This window comes from Myotis nattereri, assembly GCF_964212035.1.
Source record: "Myotis nattereri genome assembly, chromosome: 5".
Lineage (NCBI taxonomy): Eukaryota > Metazoa > Chordata > Mammalia > Chiroptera > Vespertilionidae > Myotis > Myotis nattereri.
Genome location: NC_138080.1, coordinates 74,578,405 through 74,602,445, shown reverse-complemented (window position 1 = coordinate 74,602,445; position 24,041 = coordinate 74,578,405). Strand labels below are relative to the sequence as shown.

General features: G+C 40.3%; 1 protein-coding gene across 4 annotated transcripts in view; it reads right to left on the bottom strand.

Moving 5' to 3' along the window:
- Positions 1–24,041, bottom strand: part of CDC42SE2 (CDC42 small effector 2) — a 105,326-nt gene that overhangs the window by 75,895 nt on the left and 5,390 nt on the right. The window contains exon 1 of one of the 4 annotated variants that reach the window (XM_081092611.1): positions 1,530–1,647. The exons of 1 other annotated variant lie outside the window; for it this stretch is intronic. The gene's annotated coding sequence lies outside the window, so the exon portion shown is untranslated. Of the gene's footprint in view, positions 1–1,529; positions 1,648–24,041 lie in introns of those variants that run through there. 2 more of the 4 variants (XM_081092609.1, XM_081092612.1) reach the window with 2 other exon arrangements.

Here is a 24,041-nt window from a genome sequence, read left to right as displayed (position 1 = left end):
ACTGTTATGCATCTACACTTCCATGGAGTTTCACCTGTCATCTTTCCCAACTTTAAGTAGGAACTAGGGGTAAGACAGTCCCCACCTGCAGCATCGATAATGAGGAAAGAACTTCACACTCAAGTTTTAAAAAAGAATAACTGTGGGTTTTGTTTGCCCCTAGAAACCCAGCATCCAACACAGGTGTCAGTACATAATAGGCGCTTAATGAGTATCTGTTGAGTAAACAGATTTAATTTTATTAGTGCAACATTAGTATTTTTTTTTTCATCCCTTAAGTTTAGAGTTCTCCCTTGCTCAAAAAGCAACTCTAGATTATACCAAAGTCCTTTAAAAGCACATGAACTTCTTTATTCATAATGAAATTGAAAGCTGCGTCTCAAAAGAATAACAAAAAAATCCAAGCACCTACATTCTTTAAAAAAAAGAAAGCAGGCTTATTTTTAAGAAACAGAAAATGTCTACCAACTTTCCTCAAGATGAAAAATTCTACATTTCAAACATCTTCCACGCCTGCAATATTGGTAATAATAACTGATCGCTCACTCAGCAGTATGTATATGTTGGGTTAAAAACAAAAAAACAAGCATGTAAAAACAAACTACATGTTGTTTGCGAATGTTTTTTTCCTTAGTCACGAGGGCATGTGCCTAAATTTTACTAGATGTGAGGTCACCTTTGTCTGATGTTTCAAGATTCATTCATTCATTTACATATTTTACTGAGCATCTACTATATCCTAGGCCCTTTAAACAAAACGCGTAAATGCTGTACACTGACCATCACCAAATCCCCCTACAAAAGCTTATCATTTAAAATAATTGCAGCTAAAGAGGAAAGCCAACGCTGTTTCTTGCAAGCAAGAAGTCAGCTCACTGGGGCTTATCAGCTCTGAATGCGGCATCCAGCTGGCGAGCCGCTACCTACCACACACGTTACCAAAAATCGCAACCCCAGCAGCCGGCGCTGGTACAACAACCTGTAAGAGTAGCACCAGCTCCTCCGGGGAGGAGGTCGGGTTGTCTCCGGAGCCAACACCCAGCCGCGGCGAGACCCGCGGGCGGAACACGCCGGACGCCCCCGGCGAGCATCCCGGATCCGGGGCCGGGGGTCCGCGCCCCTCCCCAGCCCTCACCTGCAGCACCCGGCCCTCTCCGCCCTCCCCGGGCTCCACCCTCCCGACTCCCAGACCCGCAAAGTTGGGGGGAGGGGTCTTCATGTCCATTTCACACCGGCTGGCGGGGGGCTCCCTCGGCCGCCCGCCGGCCGCGATTCTGAACTGAGCAAGTGACCGCTTCTCAGAGGGGAAGGAGGAAACCCCCAAGGCGGGTCTGCATGAGGACCTCACCCAGACCTGAAAATGGAGCCGCGGGCTCAGCCCTCAGCCCGCAGCGCGCGGCGGGCAGGACCGGGCCGCGCTCGCCCCCGAGCCCTCGGCGGCAGGGCTTCGGGGTTTCGGACCCCCGCCCCGCAGGCGGCCACCGCGAGGCGTGGGGGCCGGTGCCCCGCCGGGGCCGCGCGGCACTCACCGTCGTCTTTGTCTCGGCCGCCCGCTCCGGCCGCAGCCGCTCTCAGCGCCGGCTCCGCGGCTGCTACCACCCCCACGCCCGCAGCTGCGCTCCCCGGCGCACTCGCCGCTTCCTGGCCCCGCCTCCCCGCCCGGGCTCCCGCGAAGGCAGGGCGAGGGGCGGGGAGAGGGGCGGTCGCGCTCTTAGAGCCGCCGGAGGGCCGCGCCGCCGCGCAGCTGCCACAGCGCCGGCCCCGCCCCCACAGCGCAGGCCCCGCCCCCTGCCGCCGGCCACGGGGCGTGGCCTTTGCCCGGACCCGGCGCCTCGCCGCGAGCACCGCGGGCTAGGAATCCCCTCCGAGGCGAGGCGAGCCGAGGCCGAAGCTGGGCTGGAGCTCGCGCGGGAAGGGACGCGCCAGAAGATGGCGGCCGGGGCTGGTGGGAGCGCGCGGGAGCCCTCCCCACCCGCGGCGGCGGCTCGCGCCCCCTCCCAGAACCGCGCGGAGGGGTAGTGCCTGCGCTCCAAGCGGAGCCGTGGACTCCCCCCGGCGAGCGAGGCTGGTGGTGACCAGCGAGTCTTGGGACTAGTTGTCTGTCAGTTGGTGGCAGTTGAGAGATGCCCTGATATCATCGCACCACTGCCTTCCTCCTCCCCCTTTTTTAAAAAGCGAATAGCAGAGTCGTTGAATCCGCCCATAACTGGCTTAGGGCCGAGACCATGCACCTGGCATTTGAAATGTATGAAATTGGTTGTCCACTGGATCGCGGAGACGCCTTCAGTTGTACATTTTACACATCCCCAAAGTCAGAAACACACCCGTGCCCCCTCCAGTAGCCAACACGTTGCTAAAATGCCTACAAGCTTCAAGCCTACGATACTTGGCATGTCCCTGGCCGTCATGTGCACCTTCCCCATCTCCCCCGCCTGTGTCGGCGCCACGCTGGTTTTCTCTAAGCTCAGGGTCCTCCCCTGCTCGGAAAGCACCTCAAAACTGCAGTCATCCTGGCTCCTCTCATCCTCTCATCTTCACTCCAGGTTGTTAGGCAAGCCTGTTGGTGGCTGCAACTCCGAAATAGGTCAGAATCAGACCACTTGTTACCCGCATGACTTCCATCTTCGCTGGCCTTCACTAGCCTGTGGTCTCCCTGCCTACCATGAACTCAGTCTATTGTCGAAACAACGAGCATATCCTCCTACAAGAAGTCAACTCCCATCTCATCCTGTCAAAATCCCCCAATGGCTCCGGATTCATCCCTTGCTAAAGGCAGGGTCTTGACAGGGTCCTGCAAAGCCCTCGGGTTTGCCTTTCCCTGTAAGTCTCTGACTCCAGCTCCAACAGCTCATTGTCGGTGAGATATTCCAGACTAACACCTCCGGCCTCTGCCAGAGCCATTCCCTGTGCCGGGAACATTCTTCCCCAATGTCCGCCTTCCCTTCTTTTACCTCCTTGCACATATCTCACCTTAATAACAATGCTTAGCCTGACCATGCTACCTAAAATTGCAAGTGTCCAGCCCTAACCGGTTTGGCTCAGTGGATAAAGCATTGGCCTGCGGACTGAAGGGTCCCAGGTTCGATTCTGGTCAAGAGCATGTACCTTGGGTGCGGGCACATCCCCAGTAGGGAGTGTGCAGGAGGCAGCTGATCGATGTTTCTAACTCTCTATCCCTCTCCCTTCCTCTCTGTAAAAAATCAATAAAATGTAGTAAAAAATAAATAACTAAGATTGCAAGTGTCCAAACCCCAACTCTTAATCCTTGCCTTTTCTTTTCTTTCCATGACTCTTCGAACCTTATAACAATCTTTTCTTTATTTATTTTGTTTACTTTTTAGTGTCTGTCTTCCCAAATAGAAAATGGATTTTTTTGTGTTTTGTTCAACTGATGTATCCCAAGTGGCTACAGTAAATGGAAAAAATTTTAAGTCCCTGGAGATAATAAAAAGTTCAAAACAAGTAAACAAAAAACAATTTTTTATTTTAAACTGCCTCTTGGTTCCAATTTCTATGTTTACCATAAGAGCCTTATCTATATCATAACATAAGCATTTGATTTCCTAGTTGTCCTGGGTACAGTGATAACTTGACATTTAATGAAATTTTTCTAACCAATGATATCCTAGTATTCTATTTCACTGAGTGGGAATAATGTGATAAATTAGAGGAAATTTGGTGTGAAACTCAAAGGTATATTAATTCTAGAAATTTCCTAGGACATACAAAACAGAAAATTCTGAATGTGATATATGTATTTGTAATCCTTCCTTTGAATTACAAATATAGTCATCATGTGTGACTGCTTTAAGTTCCTATCATTTATTCATAAAAGTTAATATTTATTAAGTAAACATTTATTTTCATATTTTTAATATTTTGTGTATAACATATGTGATTGAATACCTTGATAATATCTCATTTCAGTTGCTATTCAAACACCCCTCCTGTCAGTAGAAAATAAGAAAAATCAAACTTAAAAGTGCATGACCTGTCACTTTATAAAAATAGCAGAAATGATTACTAAATGTTTTCTTTACTTTCTGGTAGTAAAAACATAAAATAACCCTGTTTTAACTACTATGTACAGAGCTTGTATCATATGTACCTTGGACTTTTGTAAATAAATGTTTGTGCACTCTCAAACAAAAAAAAAAGAAAAGAAAAATCAATTCAGAAGCCAATTTCATTTAATGGAAGGATACTTTTTATATAAAAGTCTGTATTATAATTATTTGCTCAGGATTATATTTATAGCCTAGTCACTTTACATATTTAATTTATCCTTTATGATTTAAAACAATTTAAGGCTACAGATTATCCCTTACAATTTGGATTATTTTTTATAAAATTAAATAGACTTTTGTGTTAAAAAAAATTGACAATGTGTTTCATCAATGTCAAAATATGAATTAAAATAATATAATAATTTTTCAGAGTCAAAATATGTATCTGAGCTGACCTTAAAATTGTTACCAAATAAAATCTTATTACAAAAGGACAGGTAGAAAACAGACACTATTCACAAAGTATACATTGAAAATGCTACTAAAAGTACATGGCAGCCCTAACTGGTTTGGCTCAGTGGAAAGAGCATCAGCCTGCGGACTGAAGGGTACCAGGTTTGATTCTGGTCAAGGGCATGTACCTTTGTTGCAGGCACATCTTCAGTAGGGGGTGTGCAGGTAGGCAGCTGATCAATGTTTCTAAATCTCTATCCCTCTCCCTTCTCTCTGTAAAAAAAAAATCAATAAAATATATTTAAAAAACAAAATGAATTAAAAAAATAAAAATAAAAAAAGCACATGGCAACTGTTATAGTACAAAAGAAACTGTTTTGCACACTTACTAGTTCATAAATAAGAAAATGACCTCAACAAAGATAACATGATACATCTGTATTGTAACAAATAATGGGAACATTAACATTGAGGACAATAGCAAGCAATGTGTTGATCTAACCAACTGCTATCACTACTCATGAGTTGATGTAGTTGCCACCCTGGCCTGATTTTCTCATCTTTTACTTAAATTTTCCTTCAAAACTTTTAAACAAATGTATTTTTTCTTAAATGTATGCTATTAATATTTTATTAAAACATCTTTCTAGCCCTAGCTGGTTTGGCTCAGTGGATAGAGCGTCAGCCTGTGGACTGAAGGGTCCCGGGTTCAATTCCGGTCAAGGGCACATACCTGGGTTTCAGCTCGACCCCCAGTAGGGACATGCAGGAGGCAGCCAATCAATGACCCTCTCTCTCATCATTGATGTTTCCATCTCTCTCTCCCTCTCCCTTCCTCTCTGAAATCAATAAAAATATATTTAAAAAAAATCTTTCTAAAATTTGATACCAGTTACTTTTTACAGGAGAGATGGTAAATGGAATCAGAGGCTGGAGTTCAAACGCTACTGGATAATTAGCTGGGTGACCCTGAGAAAGGTTCTTAATGTTTCTAAACCTATCTTTTCTTCTCATTTAATGAGTCCATAATAATACTTACTTCCAAGAATTGTTGGAAGAAATCAGTGAGACAACTCGAGCAAAGTTCTTAGTCCTGGGGCTGGCACACATTAAGTGCTGGTAAATACTAGTATTATCATTTCACAAGCATGTAATTAAGCTCATTGCCCTATATTTGCAATACTGAGAAAATAGCTCATAATAGGCCACAAATGGGATGGTTTGAGTTCTACACCAAGATAGTATAATATGCAATTAACTGAATATTTTTGAAGTGGCACTAACATTTTTTCTACTGCCACTAGGTGCCAGGCACAATTCTAGGCAGCAAAGGAAGCTAAGAGAAATAGGCCCAGACCAGGGATAGCTTTACAGTTGAATGACAAGAGACATATAGTTAGTAAATAATTATTTTTAAAGTAGTATGACCATACTTCCTGGTTTGTCAGGGACGCCTCTTGTCCTGGCTTAATGGTTATTTGTGCCCCGCTTTATTCTCAATGTGTCCAGGTTTAGGTGACAAATTATGTGGTCACCTCTAAATAGAAGTATGTGTACATTGCTTGAGGTACAGAGAAATAACTATCAGTTCTGTGTAATGCTGTTGAGACTTAAATTGCTCCTTGAAAGGAACATTTACATTTGCCAAGTGCTACTCTACCAAGACCGGGAGCCCTGATCGGTTTGGCTCAGTGGATAGAGCGTTGGCCTGAGGACTGAGAGGTCCCAGGTTCGATTCCGGTCAAGGGCATGTACCTGGGTTGCGGGCACATCCCCAGTAGGAGGTGTGCACGAGGCGGCTGATTGATGTTTCTCTCTCATCGATGTTTCTAACTCTCTATCCCTCTCCCTTCCTCTCTGTAAAAAATCAATAAAATATATTTTAAAAAAGAAAGACCAGGAGACATAGCAGCTCTACCTAATACACAGAAACAAACACAGCGGGGGCAGCCAAAATGAAGAGACAAACATGTAACAAATGAAAGAACATAATAAAACTCCAGAAAAAGAACTAAACAAAATGGAGACAAGCAATCTACCAATGCAGAGTTCAAAACACTGATTTTAAGGATGCTCAACGAACTTAGTGGAAGAGTAGATGAACTTAGTGAGAACTTTAACAAATAAATAGGAAGCACAAAAATAGAGATAGAAAACATAATAAAGGATGGTCAAAAATGAAAATACAATAATTTAAATAAAGAATACCTTAGAGGGAATCAATAGTAGATTATATGAAGCAGAGGACAGAATGGACAATTTGGAAGACAAGGTAGCAGAAACACCCAGTCAGAACAGCAAAAAGAAAAAAATAATTTTAAAAAATGAGAATAGAGTTAAAGGACCTTTGGGATAATATCAAGAGCACCAACATTTGCATCAGAGGGGTACCAGAAGTAGAAGAGAGAGAGCAAGGAATTGAGAAACTATTTGAAGAAATAATGATGGAAAACTTCCCTAACCTGATGAAGGAAATAGACCTACAAGTCCAGGAAGTGCAGAGTCCCAAACAAGATGAACCCAAAGAGGCCCACACCAAGATACATCATAAGTAAAATGCCAAATGTTAAAGACAAAGAATATCTTAAAAGAAGCAAGAGAAAAGTAGTTAGTTACCTACAATGGAGTTTCCATAAGGCTGTCTGCTAATTTCTCAACAGAAATTTTGCAGGCCAGAAGGAATTGGTATGAAATATTAAAAGTGATTAAAAACAAGGACCTACAACCAAGATTACTCTATCCAGCAAGACTATGATTTAGAATCAAAGGACAGATAAAGAGCTTCCAGGACAGGAAAAAGCTAAAGGAGTTCATCACCAGCAAACCAGTATTACCAGAAATGTTAAAGGGACAAGAAGAAGAAAGAGGAAGAAGAGACCTGAAATATGAATAATAAAATGACAATAATTATATACCTTAAAATAATTACTTTACATTTAAACAGATTAAATTCTCCAATCAAAAGACAGAGACAGACTGAGTGGATAAGAAATGGACAAGACCCATGCATATGCTGCTTATAAAAGACCGAAAGACTCACACAGACTGAAAGTAAAAGTATGGAAAAAGATACTTCATGCAAATGGAAATGGAAAAAAAGCAAAAAGCTGAGGTAGTAATACTTATACTAGACAAAATAGACTTTAAAACACAATTATTCAAAATAGACCAAAAAATCACTAGGACCCAAAATTCTGCTTCTGGGTATTTATCTGATGAAATCCAAAACACTAATTTGAAAACACATGTGCATCCCTATATTCATTGCAGCATTATTTCTAATAGCCAAGATATTGAAGCAACCTAAGTGTCCATCAATAGATGATTGGATAAGGAAGGTATGGTACAATGGAATATTATTCAGCTGTAAGAAGAGTGAAATCTTGTCGTCTGGACAACATGACAACCTAAAGGTATTATGCTAAGTGAAATAAGTCAGAAAGAGGAATAGGTGGGGGTCTTAAATCCAAATTAATAAACAAAATAAACTCATAGACACAGAGAACAAACTGATGGTTGCCAGATTAGAGGGGGTTGAGGGATGGGTAAAAAAGGGGAAGGAATCAATATGTGCAAATTGCCAGTTATAAAAATAGTCACCGGAATATAAAGTACAGCATAGTGAATGTAGTTAATTATTGAAATAGCTATGTATGGTGTCAGAAGGGTACTAGTCTTATCGGGGTGATCATTTAGCAAGTTATATAAATGTCCAATCACTATGCTATACATCTGAAACTAATATAATATCACATGTCAACTGTAATTGAAAAATTAAGAATAATATTTTAAAATACAAATAAATAAATAAATTGGCCAAGCAGACCAAAAGAAAGAAGAAAGGCAGACTATTTCATTTTTATTATTCTGAATGAAAACCAAAGCTTTTCTATACTTAACAAACTAAGTAAAACTCCTTGATCAATGTTATATAAATAGTTTAGGGATTTCATATTTTTTCCTGATGATGTAATAGGGGCACTCCAAGACACAAATAATACAGCATGTATTCATTCATTTATATAGAAATATCTATTGAACATCTATTATGTATACATGGTCTGTTTTCAGTGTGACAGAATATACAAAAAAAATTTATAAGACACAGTGAAGCTCCGTAAAATCCAGTGGCAAACACCAAGTATCTTAGCTAATTATTCAACCAGATAATGAGACACATAGCACTTAAAGTATGATTTGGACAAGTGGTTGACCAACTCAGAGAACTGTAGTCCATGGCCCTTTCTGTGACTGAAGCAGCCAAAGGTAGGAGAGGGAACCTAAGTCAAACTTGATACTTTTACCCAGAGCTGACCCTTGCTGCTCATCAAACCACAAATATTCATTGAATGTCCGCTGTTTGCCAGGTAGCATACCAAGTGCTGTGGGAAAACTTCACATAAAACACGGCCTTTGTCCTTAATGAAATGTCACACAGCAACACTTGAATAATTAGACACAGTAGCCTTGCGAATGCAATTGAGGGGGTCTGTACTGGTCAGAAAAGTGTCTTGGAGAGGAATTGGAAGTGGGTATCTGGGAAGAAGGGAGTCAGATCAGTGTTTCCTAAACTATGGATTTGCACACCTCTTGTAGTGAGAGAGATGATTTTAGGTAATAGGTAATGCTACACTGAAGAGGAGCTGAGGTGGGGTAAGGATGGAGAGAGGTAGTTTGGGGTACATGCAGCTTGCCTAGCTTCAACACATTGCCTGCGATACAATTGCATTGTAGCCCCTCAGCTAAAAAACAAACAAAACAAAGCAGAAAAAGAGTTAGGATTTGTAATAATAATAAAAAAAATGCCTCTGGGACAACCAGGAGCCTTTTTGAGGATCATTCTGCTATGTCAGGTTACGGACCACCAGTGATTAAGAATTTCATTTTTCTAAACAGTTATGTGGCAGGTAATTCATAAAGTTAAAAATATGAGTCAGCTAAAACAAACCTCTCAAGTAAACAATAGTGGCAATAAAGAGAGAAGGGATGTGGCCCCTGAGGGAACACGAAGCTTGGGGAGTAAAGCTTCTGTAACTGGCACATTAAAGGTGAGTTCCCAGGGAGAGCAAGGGCCACAATGGATGTTGAGCTGAGTATTGGCCGATGGCTTAGAGAAGGGAAAGAAACGAGTCCAAAAGGCAGGTAACCAGGAGGAGAGGAGTCGGCACTGGGCTGCAGGCAAGGGGAGGGGGCTCCACCCTGCATCTTGAGGAAGCTCCTTGGCCTAGAGAGGAACCAGCAGAAAAGGCCCCAGTGCCCTGTTAAGAAGCCATTTAGCAGGACTTCCATCTCCATGATTTATAAGGGCTCCAGCAAGAGAAAACATGGAGGCTCCAACGTACCTCCAGGTGCCCAGACATTGAGCCCTTAAAACAGGCAGGACAGCCCAGTCGGTGTGGCTCAGTGGCTCAGCATCGACCTATGAACCAGGAGGTCACAGTTCGATTCCCTGTCAGGGCATACGCTCGGTTTGCCAGCTCCATCTCCCGTGTGGGGCGTGCAGGAGGCAGCCAATCAATTATTCTCTCTCATTGATATTTCTCTCTCTCTCTCCCTTCCCCTCTGAAAGTAAAATATATATAAACAGGCAGGACAGAAATTTCACACTTCCTCCTAGTATAGAGATCTATGTGTTGTTTTTACAGAGAACGCATATGATGAGTAAAATTTGGAGGGAAAGTTAGAAGAGAGGGAAGATGGCAAACCAGGGTTCTTCCCATCTTCCATTCCTCCACTTCGTTGGTGTTTTAGTGCCTGATGGTGACTCAGCTGGTGCTTTTGTCTCCACAACTAGCAACGCTAAGCAGCTGGAGGGTTCTGATACTTTGCCCCTACCACTGCCACTGTGGTGGTACCTGCCCTATATTATCCGTAGGACTGTAGTGGGTAGATTGCTGAAATGCACCACCCACTCCCTCCAATATCCCATGCCCTCACCCCTGGAACCTGCGAAAAGGATGACATAGCATCCCCATGGTTATGTTACCTTATATGTCATAGTTGACCTTAAAATAAGCTATCTGGGGGTGGGTCTGATCTCATTACATGGGCCCTTAAAAGGACAGTTTTAAGACAACCTATTGATAGTCTACTGTGCTGCAGGCTGTTGGCAGAAGCAGCAGTCAGAGAAATTCAAAGCATGAAAAGGATTTGATGTGCCATTGCTGGCTTGTAGATGGGGCATGGGGCACATGACTAGGACCACAGCTGGCCTCTGAAAGCAGAGAGTGGCCCCTGGCAGACAGCCAGCAAGGAAACAGGGGCCTAAGTCCTGTACCCACAAGGAACTGAATTCTGCTAACAACAAACTGCACTTGGAAGCAGATTTTTCTCCCAGTTTCCAGATGAGAACTCAGACTTCCAGGCACCTAGATGTCAGCCATGTGATACTGTGAGCATTGAATTCAGCAACACCATGCTGGACTTCTGACCTAGAGATAATATAAGCTAATAAATGGGTGTTGTTTTAAGTCACTAATGGTCATTTGTTGCACGGCAATAGGAAACTTACACAAACACTGTCACTGAATTAACCCTTCTCTAGATAGGCTGTGAGGTGGCCCTACAGCCTCGAGTGTAGCTGAGTATCCACTCTTCTCAGTCCACAGAGACAAATGGATCAATTCTCAAGCATTAGTAAAAAGGCCTCGGTCGTGTGTGATTATGTGGGGAGGGGAACCATGAGAAAAGATTGGAATTTCTGATATGTGAGGGACTTATATTTTCTTTTTCATAAAAAAGGAAATAAGCCCTAACTGGTTTGGCTCAGTGGATAGAGCATCGGCCTGCTGACTGAAGGATTCTAGGTTTGATTCTGGTCAAGGGCATGTACATTTGTTGCAGGCACATCCCCAGTGGGGGGTATGCAGGAGGCAGCTGATCGATGTTTCTCTCTCATTGATGTTTCTAAATCTCTATCCCTCTCCCTTCCTCTCTGTGAAAAATCAATAAAATATATTTTTTTAAAAAAAGGAAATAAGACATTAGTTTGAAGTAACAGATTGGTGAGACCTCACAATTGTGGGTGGGAGAATTTCTGGTAGCATATGGTGCCAGTCTCTGAAAAGGAAAGGCGGTGTTCTCTAGTGAAAAGAGGACGATCTCTAGGATAAGGTGGATATGAGTAGTATGCTTTGCAGATTGCTGGCTGTCTAATCATGGGCTTGTAGGAAATTTCTTTTTATTTGTTTGTTAATCCTCACCCAAGGATATTTTTCCATTGATTTTTTTTTCTTTTTTTTTTAGAGAGAGAGAGTGGAAGAAAGAGGGAGAGACAGAGAGATAGAAACATCAATGTGGCCAGGACCGGTTTGGCTCAGTGGATAGAGTGTTGGCCTGCGGACTGAAAGGTCCCAGGTTCGATTCTGGTCAAGGGCATGTACCCTGGTTGCAGGCACATCCCCAGTGGGGGGTGTGCAGGAGGCAGCTGATCGATGTTTCTAACTCTCTATCTCTCTCCTTTCCTCTCTGTAAAAAATCAATAATTATATTTAAAAAAAAAAAAGATGGTGAAAACTATCACTTTAAAAAAGAAACATCAATGTGATAGAGACACATCAATTGGTTGCCTCCTGCACGTGCCCCAACCAGGGCAAGGGATTGAGCCTGTAATTGAGGTATGTGCCCTTGACGGAAATCAAACCCAGAACTGTTCAGTCCTCGGGCCGATGCTCTGTCCACTGAACTAAACTGGATAGGGCTGTGGGAAATTTCTTAACCTCCTTTGCGCCCCAGACTACTTATTTTAAAATAGCGCAGAATTGTTTTCACAGCTCCCTTGCAATGTTTTTAAAGCAAAAGTAACTAAATTATAGCATATACTGGACCAGAGCTATCCTATAGCAATATAATGCATGCCGCACATGTAATTAAAAATCTTCTAGGAGCCATATAAAAAAGTAAAAATAAACACATGAAACAAATTGTAATAATACATTTTACATGACCCAATATATCAAAATATTGTCATCTCAACATGCAATCAATATCAAATAATATTGATATATTTTGCTTTTTATAACTAAGCCTTCAAAATTGTTTTTTTTTTTATTCTTATAGCACATCTCAATTCAATATAGTCATGTTTCAAGAGCTCAAGAGCAACTAGTAGTTAGTGGCTATGGCATTGGACAGCCATGCCTAGTACATCTAAATAAATATTTCAATACATTCTCCTTTACTCTTTGCTAATTATAAAACAAATATAATTGGGTGATAAATAGATAATTATGGATATATGAGAACACACATTCAAACACACCACTCTCTGGCACATACCAAGCCCAAATAGTTTTCTTTTGTTTTGTTTTGTTTACCATCATTTAGTTATGGTGAGTCACACTTCAGTCAGGGGGTCAGGGTATAAGTGGTACATGGGTTTCCAATTTCAAATTCCACAACATACCACAAATCAGAGCTACACAGCCAAAGTAAAGTAATACTAGGAACCATGATAGCTAGGTTAAACAAAAACCTATCTTGCACAAAAGAATACACATTAGTTTTTAAAGTAACTTTAGTAGAGGATTATATATTTATTTCCTTTGCTTTTCCTTTGAAGACATTGCACTAGATTTTTGGACTCTACATAAGCTTGTTTTTCCTTTCTAAGACAACATCTCCATTATGTGAGAATTAGGACTAAAGCAAACCAGGACTTGTGGGAAATAGGAGCAATGTACAGCAGCCACATAAAGACTCACACAAAATCTGTGATACTTCTACTGGGATCTTCAAAGATGGCTCAGGCAGTGATCTTGGCCTAAGGGTGAATACGCTCAGGTAGAAAAAAATAGGACACATCCAAAAATGTCTAACACAAGGTGGAATAGTGAAAGAGATGCCAAAATGTATACAACAACTATCTGTATGAACAGAATCCTTTCAGTGGGGATGAGGAAAGGTTTCCTAGAAAAGTGTACTTTGTGAGAGGTTCTAAAGAATGGTCTTTAAATGTATAACACATGGTTCATAGGGCTCAATTCAACTCAACAGATATATGCTGCTTACCTACTGAGTGGCAGAGCCTAACACAGGCAGGGGGGATTTACAGCCTCGGCACCTAAGCTGTTGGGATGGGGATGGAGAATGGTAAAAGACAAGTAAACCAGCAAGACAAGGCTGTAGGATTTCAGCAGCGCTGTGCACCTCTGACATCCCTCTGCCTCTGAAGTCTTCCCAGGTCCTCCCTCTTGTACCCACGTCTTGCTTCTTCTCTGTTTCTGACCCCCATTTAGAATACAAATCTTGGTCTTACCTTGTTCTCAGGCCAGCCTGGCCTTGAGATGCATGTTTCATTCTCTGGCCTCTACCGTGCAGCCACCAGCCCCTGCTCTAGCTCTGGGGCTAGTCAGGAAGCTGCTGAATCAAGATGCTGCCACCACAGCTTCCGGCCCGAGCATTACTCTAGTGTGAAGAGGAAGTTGGGCACAGTTTGCTGAGTATTATCATAGAGACAGTTCTAGGGCAGGGTATTTAACTCGGCCTGTGAGGATCCAGAAAGGATTCCTAAAAGAGCAGGTGTTTGAGAGGAATTATCCAAAAATAAAAGGAAGGATGAGATTCTTTGGCATTAAAGAAGAACATGTAAGAAATCAGGGAGAGATGAGAGCGTGATGCCCTCAAGGGAACTGGAGGATGAGTAAAAGGGTTGGAGGAGGGTACACGTGGGCATGGAGAGGAAATGATGCTGGACCTGCAGAAAGAGACCAGGTCATGCTAAGGAGTGTGGCTTTATGTAGAAGATGACAATAAGTAGGCAGAAAGACGAAATGTACTAATGATGTTGATTTAATAATAAAGCTTATATGGACATATCATTAATGCATCATATATAACCTTTGAACTTAAAAATATTCTTGCTTCGATTACTTCCTTGAGAAGTTCCAGGTGGCATTCATTCATAAAGGGCAGTGTGTGAAAAATTAAAATGGAATATAGTACCTACATGATTATTTCATGTTCCTCTCTTTACTTTTAAGAAATCATCAGTATTGTAGAGGTTAATTTCTTCCTAGTTAATTTTTCATGGATCTGAGCAGTTTTTTATTAACTAGGATTATCTTTTTATAAACAATAATGGCACACACAAAAGATTCAATGGGCTAACCGGTTTGGCTCGGTGGATAGAGCATTGGCCTGTGGACTGGAGGGTCCCAGGTTCGATTCCAGTCAAGGGCATGTACCTTGGTTGTGGGCACATCCCCAGTAGAGGGCAGCTGATCAATGTTTCTCTCCCATCGATGTTTCTAACTCTCTATCCCTCTCCCTTCCTTTCTGTAAAAAATCAGTAAAATATATTTTTTTAAAAAGATTAAATGGGCAATGTCAATTCCATGACTTATTCTGCTATTCATTTATTGTTTCCTAGACATTTTTCCCCCCTCTTTTCTCTTGTTCTCAGACATAGAACTGCATATTCTACTCTAGGTTAAATCTAAAGAGAAAAATTGTGAGAAATTCTTAGAAGAGGCAGATGTCTTAAGAGAGAAAGAAAATTAACTTATTTGGGGGAGGGGGAGATTAACACTTTGATCATTTGACAAGTTAATGGGAATTTCTTAAATGCGGAAAAGTTGAATGTTTGTTTTGTTGTGTGTGTTTTTTAAATAATTACCTTTAGTATAAGGAATGAGCTCTCCAGCGACATATTGGTTTAGAAAGGTGAAAAGGAGTAAAGGGGCTAATTACAGTTTCTTGCTCCAGCAAGACCTTCCCAACATATTCTTTTGCCCACCAAGAAATAATTTCAATTCTAATTTTGTATTACATTAACTGATAAATTGTGAATCAATAATACAGATATACAAAATATTAAAATAAGTCATGCATTTGTTAAGAATTCTGATAAATAGCTATAGTGTTATTCCCTGTTCGTATGGAATATAATACAATAATTAATAAATAATAATACAAGAACAAACTCTGTGTTTCACATATTCACAACTATAAACCTACTTTCACCCATCCCTGTATCTTCACTTATTTTTACATAGTTTTATTACATCTATATGCATTTTTTTTAAAGTAAATTATTCTTCTTTTTTTTAAATATATTTTATTGATTTTTTACAGAGAGGAAGGGAGAGAGATAGAGAGTCAGAAACATCAATGAGAGAGAAACATCGATCAGCCGCCTCCCGCACATCCCCCACCAGGGATGTGCCCGCAACCCAGGCACATGCCCTTGACCGGAATCGAACCTGGGACCCCTCAGTCCGCAGGCCGACGCTCTATCCACTGAGCCAAACCGGTTTCGGCTATATGCATTTTTAAAATACATTTTTTAAATTAATGGACTCTTTTAAGTAGTTTTAGGTTCACAAAAAATTGGGTGGGATATACAGAGAGTTACCATATAGCCCTCATCCCTCACCCCAAAGTTCCCCTATTATTAACATCTCACATTAGTGTGGTATATTTGTTATAATTCATATTTTTAATAAAGTTTCAAACTTTCTTTTAAAGAAGTCTTTAATACCTTCTGTTAGATTATTCCTAGAGGCTTGATAGTCTCTAATATTACTGTAAATAGTTTCTTCTGTTTAATTATGTTTTCTAGCTGTTTAGTGTTGGTATAGGAATGCAACTGACTTTGTCTTACATTGGATATTTTGTTACTTGGTAGATTACTTTGGGTTTTCTTTGTAAACAATATCTACCAAGAATAATGACCATTTTATTTCTTTCTCACCAAACCTTATGCCTATACACTGGTTAAGACCTCTAATGTAAGATTTAGTAGAAAAGATGATAGAGGAATCTTTGTCTCATTCCTGTTTTTAATGGGAATACTTCTAATATTTTCCCCCCTTAAAATGATTTTTGCTGGCTCTGTCCAGGTAGCTCAGTTGATTATAGCATCATTCCGATATGCCACGGCTGTGGGTTCGATCCCTGGTCAGGGCACATACATACACGAATCAACCAATATATGCATAAATATGTGGAACAACAAATCAATGTTTCTCTCTCTCCATTCATCTCTCTAAAGTCAAAAAAATTTTTTAAAATGATGTTTGTTTTAGGTTATCTACAGATAACTCTTAATCACATTAAGGAAGATGAGAAAGTAGATCCAAAATATAAATAAATAGTGTCCTCAAAGATATGAACCCTTCCCCCAGAAAGGATCAACTTATGTATTTAAAGACACAAATCAAGAAAACCTTTTCTCCATATAAAAAGTAACTTGACTCTACTATGAACTAAACAACATGAAACATATCCTAGCAAGAAACTTATTGAGCATCAAAGATAAAGAAAACTCTAGTTTGCCAGGCAAAAGATTGTCAAAGTTTATGTTTCATATTTCTTCATAGCCCTGATTAGAAGTCAGTAGAATAATGTCCTCAAAAAACTCTAAGTCCTCAAGGATAGAATGTATGACTCAAGAATTTTATACTCAGTAAATTGATTCTCAGTTATAAGAGCAATATAAGTACAATTCTGAATATGGAAGAATTCAGGGAATATAATTCCCATGAGTTCTTCACTTTCAGTCAACTGAGAGGTAAATGAGGAAACTATAGCAAAAGGACAAAGTATGCAATATTAAATTCTTTTAACCCGGAGAATAGAACAAAATTAAATCAGGTTTGTGGTTAAAACATAAATGTCGTAAGTTCTGCTGTTAAAGAAATTTTACTGTTAACAAAAGCTGGTGCAGGAAGACAAAAGGTAAAGTCTCAGATAATATATATAAGAAAATTCATTTGGTATTGGAAGTTTAAAAAAATCCCTCCAGGTGATTCCAATATACGCAAAATTTAGGAACCACTGCAGTATGAGACTAATGACAGTGACTCTCCTGTTTAAGCCTCAGTCGTCCATAGTAAGCATACCAAACACTGCTGACTTCTACCAATGTCAGGACTGTTGAACAAGGAAACAACCGTGGACAAGAATCTACATATTAAATCTTGTATGAGAAAACCAAGTGTTTTTCTTCTTCTTGGTATAACACCTTGTTGCAACGTTCAGTCTTGGGAAAAACAGGTTGTTCATGACCATCAATCTGGATAATGGTTACAAACGTCACCCACGAGGGTACAATGAATAAACGCAATCAGCATGCCCCGTTCCTGGAACATCCATATCAATCATGGAGACTGACGGAAGAACTGTAAGCTCAGTACAGACCAAAAAGCAAATACATTCGAAAATAAACATATTAAAAAAACCCAAATAGAAATAACTACTGTAAGCTCTGGCATCCAGCAAATTTGAGAATGCTTGGGGTGTCTTCCTTGGGAGAAGAGGAGTTGGGAACGGACATAAACCTTGTCCTTTCTTTCCTATTCCCATAATTTTCATATTCCATTCTGGGTTTTCCCCATCAGCCTATTTGCTTGTCTGTAGTTTGTGCTCCACAGAAGCAGCGAGATACATTCCAGGCTTTCGTATCAGCCTATCGGGCTGGTTGCAATTCTGAGCCATTGGTAACCAATACCTTGGCTTTTCTTTGACATTTTCTCTGTACACTATAGGAACAGCTCCTGCTGTCCCTTACTATGGTCCCTGCCCACCCCACCCCACCCACCTCATAATTTTGAGTCCCTAGCTTTAGCCATAAAGAATACACATTCACTTTGATTGTTTTTCTGGTGGGAAAACTACCTGGAGTTTCCTTTTTCCAATGAACCCACTGTTCTGCAGAGGGATCTGCTTATTTTAGGTTTTGAGGACCAGTAGATCTTGCGGCTGTGACCTAACCTCTCCAGGCTGGGAGCAGATTCCTCAGGAGCTTCTCTTGATCTTGGGAGCATGGAACCCTGTGGCCACCCTACTTACTTCTGGGTTTAGCAGACACCTTGGCCTTACCCCTCCGGGGCTTTAGACACCTTTTCAATTTTTAAAATTGTTCTTTGTGTGCTTGAAATGAGTGTGTTTTCTGCAGGGGTGAATACAGTTTTCACCATATGTACTTTAAGTCAAGCTGCTTGCTAATCACATTGTTTAGATCTTCTTTACCTTTTTCATTTTTTTAAGTCTGTTTATTATATCAATATTGAAAGAGGTGTCTTCTTATCACCCACTATGGTTATAATTTTGTCTAATTCTACTTGTACTTATGTCAATTTTTGCATTTTGTTTATTTATTTTTTAAGTATGTTTTTTTAATTGACTTTAGAAAGAAAGAGGAAGGGAGGGGGAGTTAGAAACATTGATGAAAGAAAATCATTGATTGGCTGCCTCCTGCATGTCCCTTACTGGGGATTGACCCTGCAACCTAGGCATGTGCCCTGCCTGGAAATCAACCAGGGACCGCTTGGTACATAGGATGACTCTCAACCAACTGAGCCACACAGGCCAAGGCGTCAATTTTTGCCTTTTAAATGTGGGGACCATGTTAAGTCCATCGAAATTTGAAATTTATATCTCCGTGGTGAATTGGAATGGGACCTTCTATCATTATGAAATGTTTCTCTATCTCTAGTAGTATTAGAGTCTGATATTATTAAAATACATCAGCTTCCTTTTTGCATTTGTATGATACAACTTTTTCCATTCTTTTGCTTTCAATTTCAAGATATCCACTCAAAACAATGAGAGTTTGTTGAATTCTAATGTGAAAGCCATTTTAGTCGGCACATTGAATAACTCCATTGTTTCCTGGCTTCTATTGTTGTTGCTGGATGTGTGGCCCCTTTAAAGAAAGGTATACACTGCAGATATGAGCCTGGGCAGCAGGAACTCCAGCTCAGACAGTTTAGAACAAACTGTTCCTAGATCAAAGTCCTCTTTCTCGGGGACTGAGATTATGAGCCTCCTGGGCTAACCTGAAACACAAACTTAATTTCTGAGGAGCTTTAACCTTTTATTGACATCAGAACCTCTTCATTCCACCAAGAATCTTTGCTTTAGAAATGATCAAGTTCTAAGATCAGGATTAATCACATAATTTGTGCTGCCCTGTGCAAATTGAAAATGTGGAGCTTCTTGTTTTAAAAAAAAATTAAGAATATCAAGACAACAATAGCTGAACAATAAGCCAAGTTCAGGGTCCTTCTGAGTGTTGGACCTTGCACAACGACAGAGGTTGCTCACCCATGAAACTGGCCCTGCATGAGGTAGACTCTGCTTGCTGACCTGACCTATTATTTTTCTGCATACTAGGTCCATTTGTTCCATTAGTACTTCAGTGAAACTCAAAGAAGAAGAAAGCTAAGAAATGAGTCATAAAACTTTAGAAATTGATAAGCTTCTTGTAAACATATACAGACTCAAGAAAGAATATATGAACAATGAATTTACAATTCTCAGCTATTAATTTCAGAAAAGACAACTTACCCTAGTTATATAATAAGCAAGAAGAAGTGTAAAGAGACTCATTTTGGCTTATGTACCACAACTATTACCACTTAGAAGAAGGTAGTATTGAGACAGAAGGAAAAAATCCAGACTTCAATTCTATTTTCTTTTTGTTTTGTTTTTTTGTTTTTTAAATCCTCACCTGAGGATATTTTTCCATTGATTTTTAGAGAGAGAAGGAAAGAAAGAGAAAAATATCGATGTGAGAGAAACGCATTGATTGGTTGCCTCCTGCACACACCCTGATCAGGGCCTGGGCCGGGGCAGAGCCTGCAACTGAAGTACATGTCCTTGACAAGAGTCAAATCTGGGACCCTTCAGTCTGCAGGCCGACGCTCTATCCACTGAGCCAAACCGGCTAGGGCCAATTCTGTTTACTGAACATTTTTTCATAGCCACGACCCACCTTTTAGATTTCACTATGGAAACAATAATTTAAATGAAATAAATGCATGCCAGGAAGTAAAAAATACTTGTGTGATGTATAAATGGGAGGGTTTCAAGCTAAATCAAACTTTGATATCTAATAAGATATTATGCTTGGATTACATTGGAAAAATGAAAAGCAATAATGTTATTCATTCAACAAATGTTTATTGAGTGCCTACTACATGTCAAGTAGAGAAATAGTAAAAAAAAAAACATGATTATATATCTATCCATATATATCAAAGATTAATGCTAAAGAGAAAAAAAGCAATGGGAATAAAAAGCAGAGAGGGGTCAACATTTTAAAGGGGTGGTGATCAAGGTGGATTTTACTGAGAAGATGACATTTGAGGAAATTCTTGAAGAAGATTCAGGTATTGTGAGAGCTTTTAGTGTGTTTGTGGATATCAAAAGATTGAAGATAAAGAAGATATAAATGATGAGATGGTCTGGGAGGTGATAAGAGGGTAGGTACATCAAGGGACATGGGCAAAGGGAACCTGTAAAAGGAAAAGACAATATGCTTTATGAGATCAGAGGAAATGAATTCTGAGTACCCTAACCTGTTTGGCTCTGTGGATAGAGCGTCAGTCAGCCCATGGACTGAAGGGACCTGGATTCAATTCTGGTCAAGGCATGTACCACATCTCTGGCCAGAGCTGTGTGTGGGAGGCAACCAATTGATGTGTCTATCACATTGATATTTCTCTCTCTCTGTCTTTCCCCCTCCCTTCCACTCTCTTTAAAAATCAATGGAAAAATATCCTTGGGGGAGGAATAACAAAACCAAACCAAAAAAATGAATTCAGAATAAAAGGGCACTGCAAATTGTTGACTTTTCTGCAAAGTGAAAGTGATATTAGCAATCTTAGATCATGTGTGGCATATGATAAAACCTAAAGAAATAGTTGTGATTAGTAGAGAAAAGAAAGTGCATAGTATAGAAAACCAAGTATATATAAATTGAAAGCTGAAGTATGAAATATGGAAAAACAAACTTATTAAGGATAATATATAGGAAGACAATGCTTAATGAATTATTAATATCACAGCTTATAAACAAAGTGCCATGCAAAATTATATTATAATTTTATAATCTTGAAAAAATATAAAATAAATGAAGGAAATTCGCAGGGGGGGGGGGCATGTAGAAATTATCTAGCATGCACCAGAAATTTTTTATTGCCAATAAACACTGGTTTAGATTTTATGTTCCTTGGCAATAAAGGCAAAAATGAATTATATTATGGCATATATTGTTCATTTCTGACATAAGAATGCATACAAAGTCATTGATATGGGCATCGACTTTTCCAGAACTAGCTTTAGGACAAATTTACCATAAGTCCTTTGATGTTTAAGAGAAATCAGATAACATAATGGATAATATTTTTACCATGATTTTCTTAAAACAGGAATTGCTGCTATTCAAAATTTTATAAACCAGAGGGCATAACATGAGATCACAGGTAAACAAAGGTATGATCTCACAATAAAGGGATGTTTATCTTAAAGAATCTCTTTGCGGAAACCGGTTTGGCTCGGTGGATAGAGCATCGGCCTGCGGACTGAAGGGTCCCAGGTTCGGTTCCGGTCAGGAGCATGTGCCTGGGTTGCGGGCATATCCCCAGTGGGAGATGTGCAGGGGGCAGCTGATCGATGTTTCTCTCTCATCGATGTTTCTAGCTCTCTATCTCTCTCCCTTCCTCTCTGTAAAAAATCAATAAAATATATTTTTTAAAAAAAAAGAATCTCATTTAAGTTCTGAGTAAGATTTGCCTAGAATTAAGAGTTATCTGCAGAAGGTTAAGAGTTATACTTTCCTGATAGCTTTTACAAAGTCCTAAATAAATGGTCGGTAAAAATTAGATTTACAGTTTGAGAAGTAACCAGGAAAAATAAACATACAAAGGAACTTTAGGAGTAGAGAAACCGGATACTGCTATGTTTATGAATAAAAGAATTGAATGGAAAAGTAATTTAGGTTCTGAGCTAGGAAAAAACATAATAAAAATTCATAACATTAAGTTTGAAATTCAGAAAAATGTTGCATAAAACATAAAGAAATATATGAAATCTGCAATGAAGCTATAAGAAAGAGAGAAAAATTCCCCAGGTGTCAGAAATGAAAGGTAAGTCCATTCTAAAGTGGGGATTGTAAACAAGAATCTAGGTTACTTGTTTTGTGATTTCAACTGATACGAAGGCAGATTACTGAATACAAATGCTGAGACTAGGGTTTAATAATCATAGGAGAACATAACCTACAGTCTTGAACCTTTCAAAGCAGCGATATGGAACTGATACTAGTACTTCCCATAAAAAGCAGCGACCTGTGAAAGGGTTTCTCCCTTGAGTAGAAAAGCTCTGTCAAATCACAGAGAAGTTGAGGAAGTTTGTGCTGAGCAGGACTCTGGCATGGAGATCCCCACTCCCCCACTGAGTAACAAAACCTAAAGTGAAGCCTCTCTCAGATGTGGAATCTGAATTTATTCTGCCCCCACGGTGAGGGAATGCCCAGCTGAGACATTAATATTAAATGGTGCTGGACCCCAATGAGAAACACCAGGGTGCCTGGCAGTAGCTAATCCAACACTGCTCTATAGGGATGCTACTTCAACAATGGTCACAAAATTCCACACTCAAGGTTCACACACAAAAAATGACACTCACTCAAGATACACAATAAACATGACAAAATGTAGGAGATTAGATTACAGTCCACAAAAACCCAGTAAAGAGGAGGATAAGCAACCTCAAAAAGTTAGCTATAAAAAAATATTTCTGCAACTAATTATTTTAAAAATTAAAGAAAATTAATTTTAAAAGAATAATAATAATAATAGCCTGACCAGTGTGGCTCAGTTGGTTGGGTGAGCGTTGTCCCACGCACCAGGAGGTTGCGGGTTCTATTCCCAGTCAGGGCACATGCCCGGATTGCAGGCTTGGTCCCCAATAGGGGGCATGCAGGAGGCAGAGGATTAATGTTTCTTTCTCATTGAATTGGCTCAAGTCTGGGAATTGTTCCAAGGGTCAAGACTCTCCCTATTGTGATTCAAGTCATACTTCTGCTCCTCTGAACTAGAGTTTCAGGCTTATTCAAATCATACTAAATGTAAATGACACTAAGTTACTACACTAAATAAGCAAGACTTTGGTAGACTGCCTATCCAATTCAGACCTAGGGACACCATGCGCAATTAGTCAACACCGAAGATCTCCATGGATCGACTTGCTCTGAGTTATTACTTTGGCTCTGCTGTCCATGACCTTCACCGCACCCACCTTGTCTTTGGCAATTAAGTGCTGTCACGGTCCTGGCCACCTCTGGAACTTCTGGTCCTACGTGTCAGTGAACAACCAAGTAAACTGGTAAAACCGCTCTCAGTTTCTTGGCCTAACATAAGGAATCCAGAATTTCTGCTCCGTGCCCCCAAGTCAATAAATTTGACCTGATCCTTTCTACTCTTTCCAACCTGCTCCAACACTCTTAGGATCCCAAACATCCCACATGTTTTTTTTTTATCACTTGAAATTGGAAAAATCTTGCCATTCTTTTAGTGCATTTGGTTCCTTCTCATAAGTCATTTGATAACTGACCTCCTGAGGCCTGGCAGGATTTAAGTCTGGCTATAGGTCAAGAAACAATGAGAGGCGTGAGGAAAGGTCCTGAGGAGGCTCTCTCTCCTTTCAGGTTCTTAGGCAAGGGGGGCCTGACTTCTTAAACAGGGAAAAAGGGCTGTTTCTGTGGCAAAGAAGGCTTGGTAGAATTTACAGGTCAAGGACCAAGCTTCATTTCATTCTGCCCCTGGAGTCCTCATACCAATGTTCAAAGTTGCT